The sequence below is a fragment of the Cydia splendana genome, chromosome 15, assembly GCF_910591565.1.
Source record: "Cydia splendana chromosome 15, ilCydSple1.2, whole genome shotgun sequence".
Classification (NCBI taxonomy): domain Eukaryota; kingdom Metazoa; phylum Arthropoda; class Insecta; order Lepidoptera; family Tortricidae; genus Cydia; species Cydia splendana.
In genome coordinates, this window is record NC_085974.1 from 527,045 (window position 1) to 540,991 (window position 13,947).

General features: G+C 37.4%; 1 long non-coding RNA gene across 1 annotated transcript in view; it reads right to left on the bottom strand.

Moving 5' to 3' along the window:
* Positions 1–6,472: 6,472 nt before the first annotated feature.
* The window catches only part of LOC134797458 (uncharacterized), a 482,950-nt gene continuing 475,475 nt past the window's right edge, over positions 6,473–13,947 (bottom strand). The window contains exon 3 of the long non-coding RNA XR_010145083.1: positions 6,473–6,612. This is a non-coding gene — a long non-coding RNA (uncharacterized LOC134797458). The remainder of the gene's footprint in view (positions 6,613–13,947) is intronic.

Sequence of the window (13,947 nt, forward strand, 5' to 3'; positions counted from 1 at the left end):
CGACTCTCCCTCCAATCAATTGTCATCGCTTATCTCATTTACAATATGGTTCTTATATCATTGATATAGAGTTTAAAATCCTTTGTTCAACTCTAAATATAGTTTAGGGCTTGAATTTAGCAATTCAAAAAACCTTATCCTTCGAAACTGTAATCAAACCACTATATTTTCTGACCCTTACACTTATACTAGCTTCAAAGACAGCGATCAAATTTATATTGGACAAATGGCATTGACGGATAGGGCCTCTACTTGAATAGGTACGTTTATCTTCAACCCTCGGGCCTCGGCAATCATCGGCCATCGTCGGCTTTCGCCCTATCATAGAGATGCGTTTCTGACGAACAATTTATGTGACATTTACGGTGGCCGAATAGGTAGCAATGGTAGCATTTTACGGTCCCCCCTGTATAACAGCGCGCTAGTATATGGGGAATTCTGACATTTTATTGACGATGTAAATTGCTCTCCTTTGTTAGGGGTCATCCATTAATTACGTCACACGTTTAGGGGGAGGGAGGGGGTCAAGAAAATGTGACATGTTGTGACATGGGGGAGGGGGGAGTCACAAACATTGTGATGTCACTTTAACTTCATCAGTAACCGAAAATTAATTTATATTTTTTTATTCGCTGTACAGTTAAATAATGAGATTTTGGATGTAACTTTCGTTGTGTTATAAAATTACTAATATTTATATATCAAAAATATTTTTTTATTAAAAAAATAATGCCGAGTTAATATTGTCGATTTCGTTGAAAACAAAATTGCCTAAAATGTGACGTCACACCAGGGGGGGAGGGGTTTGTAAAATGTGACCAAGTGTGACAAGGAGGGGGGAGGGGTAAAAAAACCTAGAAATTCGTGTGACGTAATTAATGGATGATCCCTTATTAGGATTAATGTTGTTAATCTGCTTTTACTGTGCGCTTTTATTAAAAATTCTTCACTGTAGTACTACGCTTTATTGATAATAAAAGTCAGAATGAAAGGAGAATGAGTTTCAACCGTGGACAATTACTTTATTCATCAATCGTAAAAAGGCCTTTTTGTGATGGACAAATGGATTATGTATAGACACGCCTTTAGAAACAAAATACATATTGGTTAAAGTCAGTAGGTACTAGAAATGGCTCAGCGAGACAAGATGACAAATTGCCAATCGTGCATCGACAACGCCAAACGAAAAGAAAAAATGACATGACGATGACAGAAACTAAGTCACGTGATTATTTCCATACATTATTTATGTTCCGATTAGCGTTTTCTATGAACGAATATCATCTTGACCCCCACATCACTTTGAACCCCACCCCAACTGACCCTAAGTTACTTCTGCTGCCAACTGGATATTTGATTACATTTTGTAGCACCTTACCTATAGCTTTTTCAAAAATAATTCAATGCATAAGTTGTTTCACTAGACGCTATATTCGCTTATAACTCGATGTAAACTCAAAACGTGTACAAAATACCTCTCTAACAACGCTTTTTTATCAGATCCACATCACTACACACCCGATAGAAAACCAAGATAATATGCGTTTTTTTATCATCACGAAAATCCAACGGGTCAAACTATCAGGCCATAACATTTCACTTCACAGTCACTTCACACAACTCCCACGCAGAACATCAGTTCCTCTCTTTCATTCCCTTAAAGAAAGATCGGGACGGGTATATGAGGCCGTCTATTGTTTTAGATTCAAAAAAGTTGCGTACGCGCACAGCGGCCATATTGTTCTAAAGACAATGGCGCATGTTTGTTAGATTTTTGTTTTTCCGCGCTGCTGGTTATTATAAATTTCTTTATTGTGTTTTTAATGTATAGTTCTATTGTTTTCTTTAGCGTAGCAACAGTACGGTAATGGGTATAATTAGTGTAGATATAAGTATTAGTTATGCAAAACAAGTGAAATGACAAGCTGTGAATTTAAATTTGAATAGCGTACGTTACCTTTAAATATAAATAGTGATAGTTATCTTTATAATGTCATATCCGGCACCATAAATATCTACAGTATAAGTATATTTTATTTTTAACTAAGTAGGTATGTATCTTTAAAAGGGCGTATGTAAATTTTAAGAAGGAATTTACTCTCGTCTTTCGAACAAATAATTTTAACTGAGCGAAACGGAGTCTCCATTTTAGCTTGGGCAAAAATAAGTGTTCAACCGAAGTTTATAATCATATTTCACCCAAAGCGAGCCTTTGGGTTTCGGTCGAAACAAATTCGAATCCAGTTTAGATGGACACTAGCAAAAATTATTTCGTATGATCGAAATTAAACTTCCGTGAGACATATTTTAAACTATTTAGACGACAACGGTTTCACTCACTTGAATTTTACGCACGAAGAGCAGCCGCCGCGAGCACTAGAGCCTGAGGAAGGACCCCCGAAGGGCCCGGAACATGTCGCCAATAGCGACTAAAAATTATTTCATATGTCTGTCTGTCCACCTGTTCTCCTCTACAGGTCACGATCACTCCTCTCAATCTATTACTTATGTACCTTTTTATCTTAACGTATCCCATAATCTCTCAAAATCCTCCATATACTGTAAAGCAAAGCACAACCATTACTACTTTAGCAATATTAAAAGTCCTAGGATCATTCTTAACTATATCCCACATACGACATTTTAGATAATTCTCAAAAATACTCTTTCCCATACAAGCTTCTATGACACCTACGTCCTTTTTGTATTAAGGATTATGAGCCATAGGGGAGCTCCATAATTCTTAAAAAGGCATTTCTTCATACAAGCTCCTACGACACATACGTCCTTTTTGTATTAAGTACGATTCTTAGGGGTGGTTCACAACGAAACTAATTCGCGATATTGCATATCGCCGCTTTACGACTTAGGGTGAAATCTTCATAAAACGGAGTAAATACATGTTTATTCTATGGCAAATAGTCTCTTTTTTATTGGAAACGTGTGTACGAAAACAACAGGATGTTTATATGTGTACTGAAATGGGTTTTTGCGTGAGTACTTAATGAAATTGAGTGCAACTGGCGTTTGGCGTCAACAAGCTTTAGTCATAAATAAGATGGTTATATGTATTGGTAACATAACCCTGTATGTGTATTGCTTATACTTAATACTTTCGTGCCTACTCCTGCAAATAGGTCTTGTTCTTCTAGAATCTAGACCGTCATTCGTTTTAAAATCGGATATTTGTTCGGAGTCATGGGTATTTTCTATGTACCTTACCTATACAGGGTGGCTAAAAAATAACTGTATTCCCGTTGCCAGGGAGGATTTGGGATTATACTGAGCTACTTTGGGAGCAACCCCGAAATCTCGACAAAAAAATTTAGCTGTTTCATACATTTTGGCTGATCCATTTTCTATGGGGAGTAAATTTTTTTTCGCGATTTCGGGGTTGGTGTCATAGTAAAAGTTGCTCAGTATAATCCCAAAACCTCCCTGGCAACGGGAATGCTTTATGTTACAGCCACCCTGTACAAGTACTAGCGACCTGCCCCGGCTTCGCGCGTGTTAACAAATTATACATCTAAATCTTCCTCAAGAATCAATCTATTGATAGGTGAAAACCCCATGAAAATCCGTTCAGTAGGTTTTGAGTTTATCGCGAACAAACACACAAACAGACAGACGCGGCGGCGGGGGACGTTGTTTTGGGGCATTCCACGAGTATGTCGCTTACGTAACGCCATTCTTCTAACACTTCTGAAAATGCTGAGTAAGCGATATATATTGGGTCAGGTAATATTTCATGACTTGGCTAACAGATTGGCAGTATATTCTCGAGATTTACAGATTTTATTGAGGTAGCTGCCATATAGGGCAAAGCGTTACGTAAGCGACGGTGTCGTGGAATGCCCCTTTTTAAGGTGTAGTGATGTGATAGTGAGAATTCTGTACGGAGCATTGTTATTATGCTGCTCTGCCGACAGTACATATAATAAATTACAAATGGCGGCCTAGCAACAGTCACGTGCCTTTCCTATTGTTCGTGTAATTTGCAATTCGCATTGCCGAAACGATCCAGCCAGCCTAGCCAAGGTTACAATCGCTATCGCTTCGAAAACGAAAAGCACCATGTCTCTCTATCACTCTTCCATATTAGTGTGACAGTGACAGTTGCGTTTCGATCGCTACGAAGCGTAAGCGATTGGCGTCTTGGCTACGCGGCCAGCTTCCTTTCATATGGAAAACGAAGCGTAGTACATTTCAAAATATTTTACACTAGATTCTGCCTGCGACTTTGCCTGCGTATGATAGGCCTACATTAATAAAGTATATTTGACTTTGACAACTCGAAACTTGTAGATACAGTTTGACTTTGATACAAAATTTCGACTTTGTGACGCTAGCCTAACGCCCCCCCCCCCCCCCCCCCCCTTTGTCACACTTTTTCGTAGGAAAAGATAGGTCTTTAATATGTAAGTACTCTCACACTTGGCATGCCCCCCCCCCCCCCCTGTTGCTGTGACGTACGTAATATGTGGATGAACCCCGAACTAATTAAATTATTTGCTTCAAATATTTTGATTTGTGTTTTTAAAGTAGTCTCACCACTATATATATTTAGATTATTTGTTTTTAGATGCCCAATAAAGATCACGCCTTGATTTATTAATTTTATTATAAATGTTAGTACTTTAAAATGCATTTCGACAAGACTATCAAGAATTGTAAAAAGATTTCAAAAATGATTTCACATGACAGTAACATATTATTTGTTTATGTTCTTAGTAGTTATTTAAGTGCTTATAGTAATAATGAGTGATTTATTTTGGTAGTTTTATTATTATTTTGATCTTGGCGTAACCTACGTGTCGAGATTGTATATCTGCTCATTTATAATAAAGCGAATATGAATCATTAATAAATGTTCCAGAAGACATATTGCAACATTAATTTTCCTGTTACATTTACTTTTCCGTTTGCGTGACTTTAATTTATTGTTTTGTGCAACTAGAGAGCAAAATTGGTGTTTGATTTCTGAACAAAAGAAAGACTGAATAATGGAATCAAGAGCGTAGTAATTTCTGCTGTTGTTTACCTCTGAGTTGCTGTATTTTCTGAGTTAACTATTTTCTTGTACCCATTGAAGTGTTTTTTATATTGCAGGCAAACTAACAGATGAAATAGCCCTGGTGGTAAGGAATTATTGTCGCCCAAGGACAACTGTAACAACAGGGGTTGCAAGTGTGTTCCCGGTATTTAAGATGGGTGTAAAGTACGCTTATTTCTTAAAGGTTGTATCGGTCCGGATATACCGTGAGCGACAGTTTATTCCACAGGTTAGATTTGTGTAGGTTTCTGGAGAAACACACAGTTGAAGTCTGGCCAACATCTATGGTATCTTCATAGGGCAATAGGTAGGTACTTACACATATGCAATGACCATTCCATATATGGTAATTCGTATAGGATGAAATATAAGTATTGAAACCCCTTCTGGACTGGCTCATCCAATTAGAGAGGGGCTTCGAGCCAAATGCACTCGTACCTTCAACGCTGACCGACGATAAATCTTATTACAATAGACGTAAGGTCGAATAGTGGTGAGTTAATTGTGCTAGGGCTAAGACATCATTAATTTACGTAAGGCTTGCATGACTTAGCAGCTTAAGATATTACATAGTTATAAAAGGTAGCAATTTGTTGTCAACGGAACAAACTTCAGGCATTGAAGAAATCAACTGGATTTGAGTCTACATCGATACGCCTTAGATACCGTAAAATACTAGGTAACTTTAGTTCTGAAGTACAACTATAACGACCTTGTGCATGAGCGTTTTATAATTAGGTAGGTACAGTCACCTGCAATAATATGTTACTCTTCGAAGGCCGCAAAAATATGTGGCACGCTATTATGGCTCTACAAATAAGATCGCGTCAGATATTTTTGCGGCCTTCGTTGTGTAACATATTATTGCAGGTGACTGTACGAACGTAATGATGCGTCACGTTATTTTGCTTATATGTATCATTTATTATTGCGGTCAAAACAGCTATATTTACATGTATATAATAGTTATCAAATAACATGTTATTATGAATAATATAGGATACCTCACTACTTACATAATTAATAATTATTAACACGTTTATGTTATTTACTCGTATGTATGTACTTCCTTCCTTGGTAGGTGTATGTATCAAGATTTTCTTATTTCATCAAAGTGTATTTCTGTATTTATCAAGCACTAGTTAGTTAGTCAATATCATATAGTTATTCCTAAATATACACACACCTTTGGACATCAGGTCCCCAGCAAGCTCGGTTCTCCATACAAACGTAGTTAAGCTCTCATTTTAAAACAACTAGCTGGATCGCTTTGAAATTTTGTACTTACAATAGGATAAGGTATATCTAGTCCTGTAATTAGTTTATGTAGCTTCAGATACCTTGGTAAAAAAAATACGGCGAATTTAAGTTTCTCATACAAAACTTGTTTTGTTTCGTTTGTTTTATAAACTGGAGCTATATAAACTAATTAAAGGACTAGATACACCTCGTGTCATTGTATGTTCAAAGTTTCATTACAATCCAACACGTAGTTTTAAAATGAGAACGAAACTCCGTTTGTATGGGAAGGTGAAATTCGGCCGAGCTTGCTGGGGACTCTTAACCCTCAAATACTTCCTCGCTCTATATCATTAAACATTTTCCCGGAAATGTAATTTAACACAAATATTACGTATAATTGTATATTTTCAACACACACCACCATGCCTGGAAAAACCAGGCAATATGAATGAATAAGGGAACACCCATTCATAGAATTAGACATTCAATAAGGATAACCGTTTGTGGAATATTATTATGAAATTATAACGATTAAAGGATGACTCACGCTAGACCGTGCCGTGCCCGAGCTGAGGCGTCCGACATGTCATTTTCTATGACGGCTGATCGGTGATCACGTGGTGCTTTCCATAGAAAACGAAGCGCCGACAGCTCCGGCCCGGCCCCGGCCCATTCTAGCGTGAGTCATCTTTAACTCTCATCATCATCATCATAACTTAAGAGCTCTTCGCTTGCCGGTGGAGTAAAGTATTTTCAGAGATTTATATTTACTATAAGTATTTGAAAACCAGTGCTGAGCGCAACCCTTTTGGTGTAGGTACTTGTGATTAATTTTATTGTTGTTTTTATGTGTAAATGTTTAAGGCCAAAAAATATTTTCCTATTAGGTATTTTCTATTCTATAGTGTGTCTGCACAAACGGCATGGCTTGATGACAAATGACAACCTTTGACCAGCAATCTGAGACAACATCTAAAACAAAGTCCCACGCCGCGTCTGTTTGTCTACATTTCTGTATGTTTGGAATAAACTCAAAAACTACTGAACGGATTTTCATGCGGTGTTCATCTATCAATAGAGTGATTCTTGAGGAAGGTTTAGGTGTACAATATGGTGTTAGTGGTCCTGTATTAGTGGCTGTAGACCACGTGCCTCCCCATGGCTATTATAATTTGAAAACCTTTCAAAAACTGAATCGACAATTTTAACTTTATAATTCTGAAAATCGGTCGAGTAATGCGTCTGGAGAGGAGAACATCTGCACACACCAAATAAAAGCAATCTAACCTTCGCTTTCCTCGGTCAAAACATCCTTTAACACATTCAGGGCCAAGAACCCGACTGTCGGGTACACTCTTTGTAGCGACTACGCGGTACATACGGCAAAGACGTGGCTACGCGCTACGAGCGTAACCCGTAGCAGTTAGTGGCACTGAATTTGTTAAAATAACAAGAGACTAAATGTCTTAGATATCTAATATATGTATTAATCACCGGATAAGTTAAAATATAGTCCGATATTTCATCATCATCATACTGATGCAACCCCAACTTTCTCACCCGCTTCCATACAATACTCGTATTGCATCAGTCATACATCCTTCAGAGTGAATCACTAATAAAATAAGTTAACTGCAAAGTAATGCACCAATAATATGTGAACTATGTACAAAGAATCCTACTTGATTGGTAAGAATGCTGGCTATTAAGTATATAATGACTTACCTAGTGGGGAAATTCTCATATTTAGGGTTCCGTACCCAAAGGGTAAAAATGGGACCCTATTAGGTACTAAGACTCCGCTGTCCGTCTGTCTGTCACCTGGCTGTATCTCATGACCCGTGATAGCTAGACAGTTGATATTTTCACATAACAACAAACATTAAATTCAAAATAAAATAAATATTTAACAACAAACGTGATTTCTTTGCCGTTTTTTGCGTAATGGTACGGAACCCTTCGTGCGCGAGTCCGACGCACTTGGCCAGTTTATTTTAACCCTTTGAACGCTACGCCTATCGTGCGCGGCGCGTCATCGTGACCCTTGTCCGAATGCACGAAGGTTGATATTGGGCTGTCACCGCGCGCGTCAGCTGACATTTTTGGTGGTCAAAGGATTAATCTATACATATCTATACATATAATAAAGCTGAAGACGGTCGAAAGTCTGTACATGGAAGATATTTGAAAAAAAGTTGGCTGGGGATACTTAGAATCGATAACAGAACACGTTCCAAAAGTTTTTAGAATTTTTGTCTGTTTGTCTGTTTATTTGAACGCGCATCACGTGAAAACGGCTGAACGGATTTTGATGAAAATTTTACTAATCTGTCGAAAAAATCCCCGGCCAGGTTATAGGCTATAAAAATTCAACATCTAAAAGGGGGGGTAGCCACAACACTCGATTGACATAAGTTTGCCCCTGAATCTTATGGCGCTACTTAGGAAGGAGGGGCAAACTTTTTTCAAATATGTGCTACCACTATTGAGTACCCTGGTAAACTAACAGATGGCGCTGAATTTAGTATGTTGTGACATGAATAAGCTACAGAGGAAAAATTTTGCCAAATTAACTCTAAGTTTAGAACAGGGGGTATTACGGATATCAACAAAAATAATTGAATAATTATGTTGATTTAATAAATTAATAATACAATAAAATTAAACGACAGTAAATTAATTTCCCCTCATTGCACAGTCTTTTGGGGAACTGAGTAAACATTAATTAATAAAGAAAACTAAAAATGAGTTTACATAGTTACATAGTGGTAAAATAAACACACATAATTATCAACACGCGTATAATTGCATAATTATTTAAAATTATTAATGTTCTCCATCATGAATTATATTACCTAATCGTAATTATATCGCACCCATATCAAATCCATATTCATACAAGGTGGGTACTTTGAAAAAAAAAAAACATTGACCTCTGTCATTTGCAGTGCCGAATTAACCCTTTTAGGCAAAATAAGCACTTGCTTAGGGCACCAACGTCTAGGGGGCACCAAAACCGTAGGCAAAAAAAAGCGCAGGCTGCATCAGCATCAGCATTGGCGTGGAGTAGGTACCTGGTACCTACATGAAACTTTTATACGTGTACAAGTATACCCATCTAATAACGTCCCATCCCTTCTCTGCATGAAATCCTGGATTCGCGCCTGGTTGGGACTAAAAGTAAAAACTGCGTTTTTTATATCGAAAAATTTTCGCGCTCGCTTCGCTCGCGTTTACTAAACACTATAAGATATGATAAAAGTGACATTCGGGTAGCGACTGCAGCAGAATTACCTACTGTGTTGTAACGTTACTGCTGCAGCACTGTTAATTTTCGTGATAAAATGATGTGACTGATTTCCACACTAAACATAAAAATGTACAACTGTCTATCAAATTGCGTTTATATATTGAAAAATTTTCGCGCTCGCTTCGCTCGCGTTTTCAATAACTTTCTAAGGTATGGCTACTATAGCAGCATTACTCTGTTGCAACGTTACTGCTGCAGCACTGTCAATTTTCGTGATAAAATTATGTGACTGATTTCCATACTAAAAGTAAAAATGTACAACTGTCTATCAAATTGCGTTTTTATATCGAAAAATTTTCGCGCTCGCTTCGCTCGCGTTTTCAAACACTTTCTAAGGTATGGCGACTGCAGTAACATTACTCTGTTGCAACGTTACTGCTGCAGCACTGTCAATTTTCGTGATAAAATGATGTGACTAATTTCCATTCTCAGCTGTAATGCGGCAATGAACGTCACTCAACTAACCAAAAAAATTCAATGTAATCTCGATGACCCTAGGGAGAGGGGGCACCATGGTCTAGAAATGCTTAGGGCATCAAAACGGCACTGGTCGTTTGCCATGCTTTCCAGAAAAAAATCCAATCATTCGCAAAAGTCTCGCAACGCATTGAGGTTACAAGGGGCACGTGGTCTTCCTCAGGAGTCTGAAGAAGACCACAGTGAGTAGCGCTCTAGCCAGGCAGGCCGCTTCGCTTTCGCTCGCGCGCGTATACCTTACTGTATCGTCCGATATACATCTACTACTCTGTCGTGCGTTTAAATCACGTGTAAAATTTGAATAAGGGCGAAAAAAACTATTGATTTTGGAGTGTACTTTTATTTAGTGGTACCTAATTGTAAAATATTTTATCTGGATTGCAGTCCTCTAGCATATCCATCTGTCAACTTTACTTCAAGTTCCGCCTCCAGGGGAGAGGGCGAGAAATTAGGATTAGTAATTAGCCGCTTACTGACACAGACCGAATTCCACGCGGGCGGAGCCGCGGGCACAGCTAGTATATAATATGATTCATATTTTAGTCAGACTTTTATCAGTAAAAGCTATAAAATACTATCAACTCGTACTTTCCATGTTGATGATAAGAGGTCATAAACTGGGTCTGCTGAAAAACCCAATATTATTACAGTCGGCATCAAAAGTAGCGGATCAGATTACGCGTCAAAAGTATCTACCTACTATTCTAAGAGCTTACCATCTCGGAAAGAGATGTGTCTGTAAGTATAATACGTAGAAAATTTAGACTGACATATCTATCAAGGTCTAAAAAAAAATTTAAGTATCCTTTTGACCGCGAACTGTAAAGTTATATCTGTTTGGAATAGTATTTTTGACGGGTTGCAGATATTTTTGGTGCGTTGTTTCATCCGTTACCTACTATCGGTGCTGACTGTATCTATATCTATTTGGTTCACGATGTACGTGTTCTTTAGCTTTTATTTAGTTGAAAATGAAAGCACAAGAAGAAGAGAAGCGGAAGATTATCAAAATAATCAAAAATATTTAAATATTTGAAACTTTTCGATAGCGCCGGTCTTCGATTTGTGTAGGTACCTATTTACATACATAATCGCCGTGTTTTACATGTTCTTAAATCTATTTTATACTTTACTTAAATGTCTTAGTTATGTTACGTACCCAAACAACAAAAGTAAGCATGTAAATAAAGGCACCATATTGCCCTAATTATTTTCGAAACAGCAAAAAATACTAACTTATTTGACAGACGCAAAAAAGTCCCACATTTAACAAAACCTTTTTGGCAACAAAGGATTCGAACCCGGGCCTCTCCAGTCGGCTGACGCAACCCATCGCTCATCTGTCACGAGGACAGACAAACAGACACGTCCCATGGTTTGTATAGTGACGCTAATGATTTAAGGTGTTTGTGTTCGTAAGTAATTAAGACAACAGATGATTTTGTTTGTGTATGAATCATTAATCATTAACTAGAAAGTTAGAAGTATACGCTATTGTTCACACATATGCAAATATTTACGACTTTTACGAGTTATATCACCTGATCGAGCCCATTAATAAAGATTTTTGAGTGATTAATTCTGAGTCTGTCGTGTATCTTTCCGTAACCACAGCTGGTGCAACTCAGCTGAAACGTCGGAATTTAAGGTAAAAACAATGAAATTATATCGCGGTAGACCCGTTTGTGTAATTAAATATGATTAATACTGTTCAGGAAAATTTTAAAAGGGAATCATTTCAACAAAATATTGATTTCAACGCTTTGTACCTATCCACGGTTTTCCGCCTTACCTTGCTCAGCTAAGGAAACTTTTGACTATACATAGCTTTAATTAACTTAGTACACTCAATTATGGATTAAATTTGTCACAGTGCCTAAATCCTCTATCAGCAGGGGCGTATTTTGAAATTTGGCGCCCCGGGCCAATACGTTTCGCCGCCCCAGAAGTCAAGGAAGAAAAACAAAATGCAATCCGCCAGGGGCGGCATATACCGCCCCTGGGGGTTGGCGCCCCGGGCCATGGCCCGGATGGCCCTAGGCTAAATACGCCCCTGTCTATCAGGAAACTAACTAAGTACATACTGAGAAAAAAAAACTAGCTAAAAAATCCTGAATATCTATCTCTATCTATTTACAATGTTATATGTACTTACTTTAGTCAGGCAAGTTGGTTTTTGCATCAAATTTCTTTGCCATTGCTATCCTTGTGGACAAAATGCAACTTTCTCATCCATCATAAACAGAGCCTTTACCGTTTTTCCATCATATAAGTATAAATACATTTGGGCAAACATATCTATTTCAGTATATTATCCTTACCCAAAACATTTGGCATTGAGCACTGAAAAACAAGTTTTCAATAAGTTTGTTTATTTTGATCAGCCCGCGCCAGACATGTGTCAAAACAGAACACAGTTCTTTAATCTCAAAATAATCATGCTATCAAGATAATTATAGGTATAGTCGGTAGTATTATGTAGTATTTAGATATCTTTGATTTATTTAATTTTAGTTTGGAACTGGCTGGATTTAATAAATCTTCTCATCTAAGAATGAAATATGCCGAGAGTTTTGTGGTATTTTCGATTCAATTTTAATTTCATTTGGTGTTATTTATAATGTACTAAACCACACACCTATACTAATTAAATAACGGTTAGTTGGAAATTATTTGTAATTATAAATAACAGTTAAGTACGTATTATTTTCTTCGTGTTGGTGTCGTGAAAATTTTTATGATTTACTCGAGAGCAAAGTTTGTTTTAACCCTTGTGCCTTAAAGCACTTGCAAGGCTCAAGATTCTATTTTTCGAACCAAAGCGATAGATGGACAGTTTTGCCAATGTTAGCATAATAAGGGGTTGCACAACAACTTTGCCCCCTTGTCATCACAAAAATACACCTGTATGGCTTTACTTTATTTATTTGGAAAATTCCGGAAAAAGAGGGTAAGGTCGCCCACGTACCACCTGGAGGAGCACAGTGGAAAAGGAGGCTGCACCAGTTGGCCTCGGCTGGGCGGAGCTGGAGGAGGCCACGCAGAACCGCGAAAAATGGAATCCCTTCTTAAATGGAAATGGAGCCCTATGTCCCTGATGAGGGATAACAGGATCTCATCATCATCATGGCTTTATTCCTGAATAAACATTGAATATACAATTCATATAGGCACACAGAAAGAAAATATTTACAATTCAATATCTAAAATGAGTAGCCAATCCCTTGCATCCGTCGGCAAAATTCTAATAAACATTGATTATACATATATAAACCACTGATTATAACGGCTTTTTTGTGGTTCCTGGCGGAACATTTTATAATCCATGGTCGCGCATTCACCTCATTGGCACCAGATGATTTGTGCATGGAAATTCGACACCCGTTATCTTTGCACCAGAGTGTATTGCTCTCTGCCAGTTCATTTGAAATAAAAACAACTTCGTGTAAAACACTTCACAAGATTCAAGAGTAAATATTTTTGCAACATCTCAAACATGATCCATCACTGTCTTTACAAAAAACAGTCCTATAAAATTGCGTGTACGCTTTTTAATTCAAAAGTCTTAAGCACAAAATTTTGTCATTACATTTTCAATCTTATTATTGGTAAATTAAAGTATGAATTTCAATGAGCTTGCGCTTGACTATAGGTTTATCTGGTTCGTTATTTTAAAACGCATTTAGTACATTAATAACACATTACAATTTAAATCTTATTACAAGGTAATTAAAGTTGTAATTTCAATGATCTTGCGTTATTCTTTGTGTCTTTCTAGATATAGTTTTTGGTGAATCAGTGATTTTAGCCTGTGTTGCGTTGAGATAAGACCTAGTTATAGGTAAGTTCAAGATCAAGGTCGTAC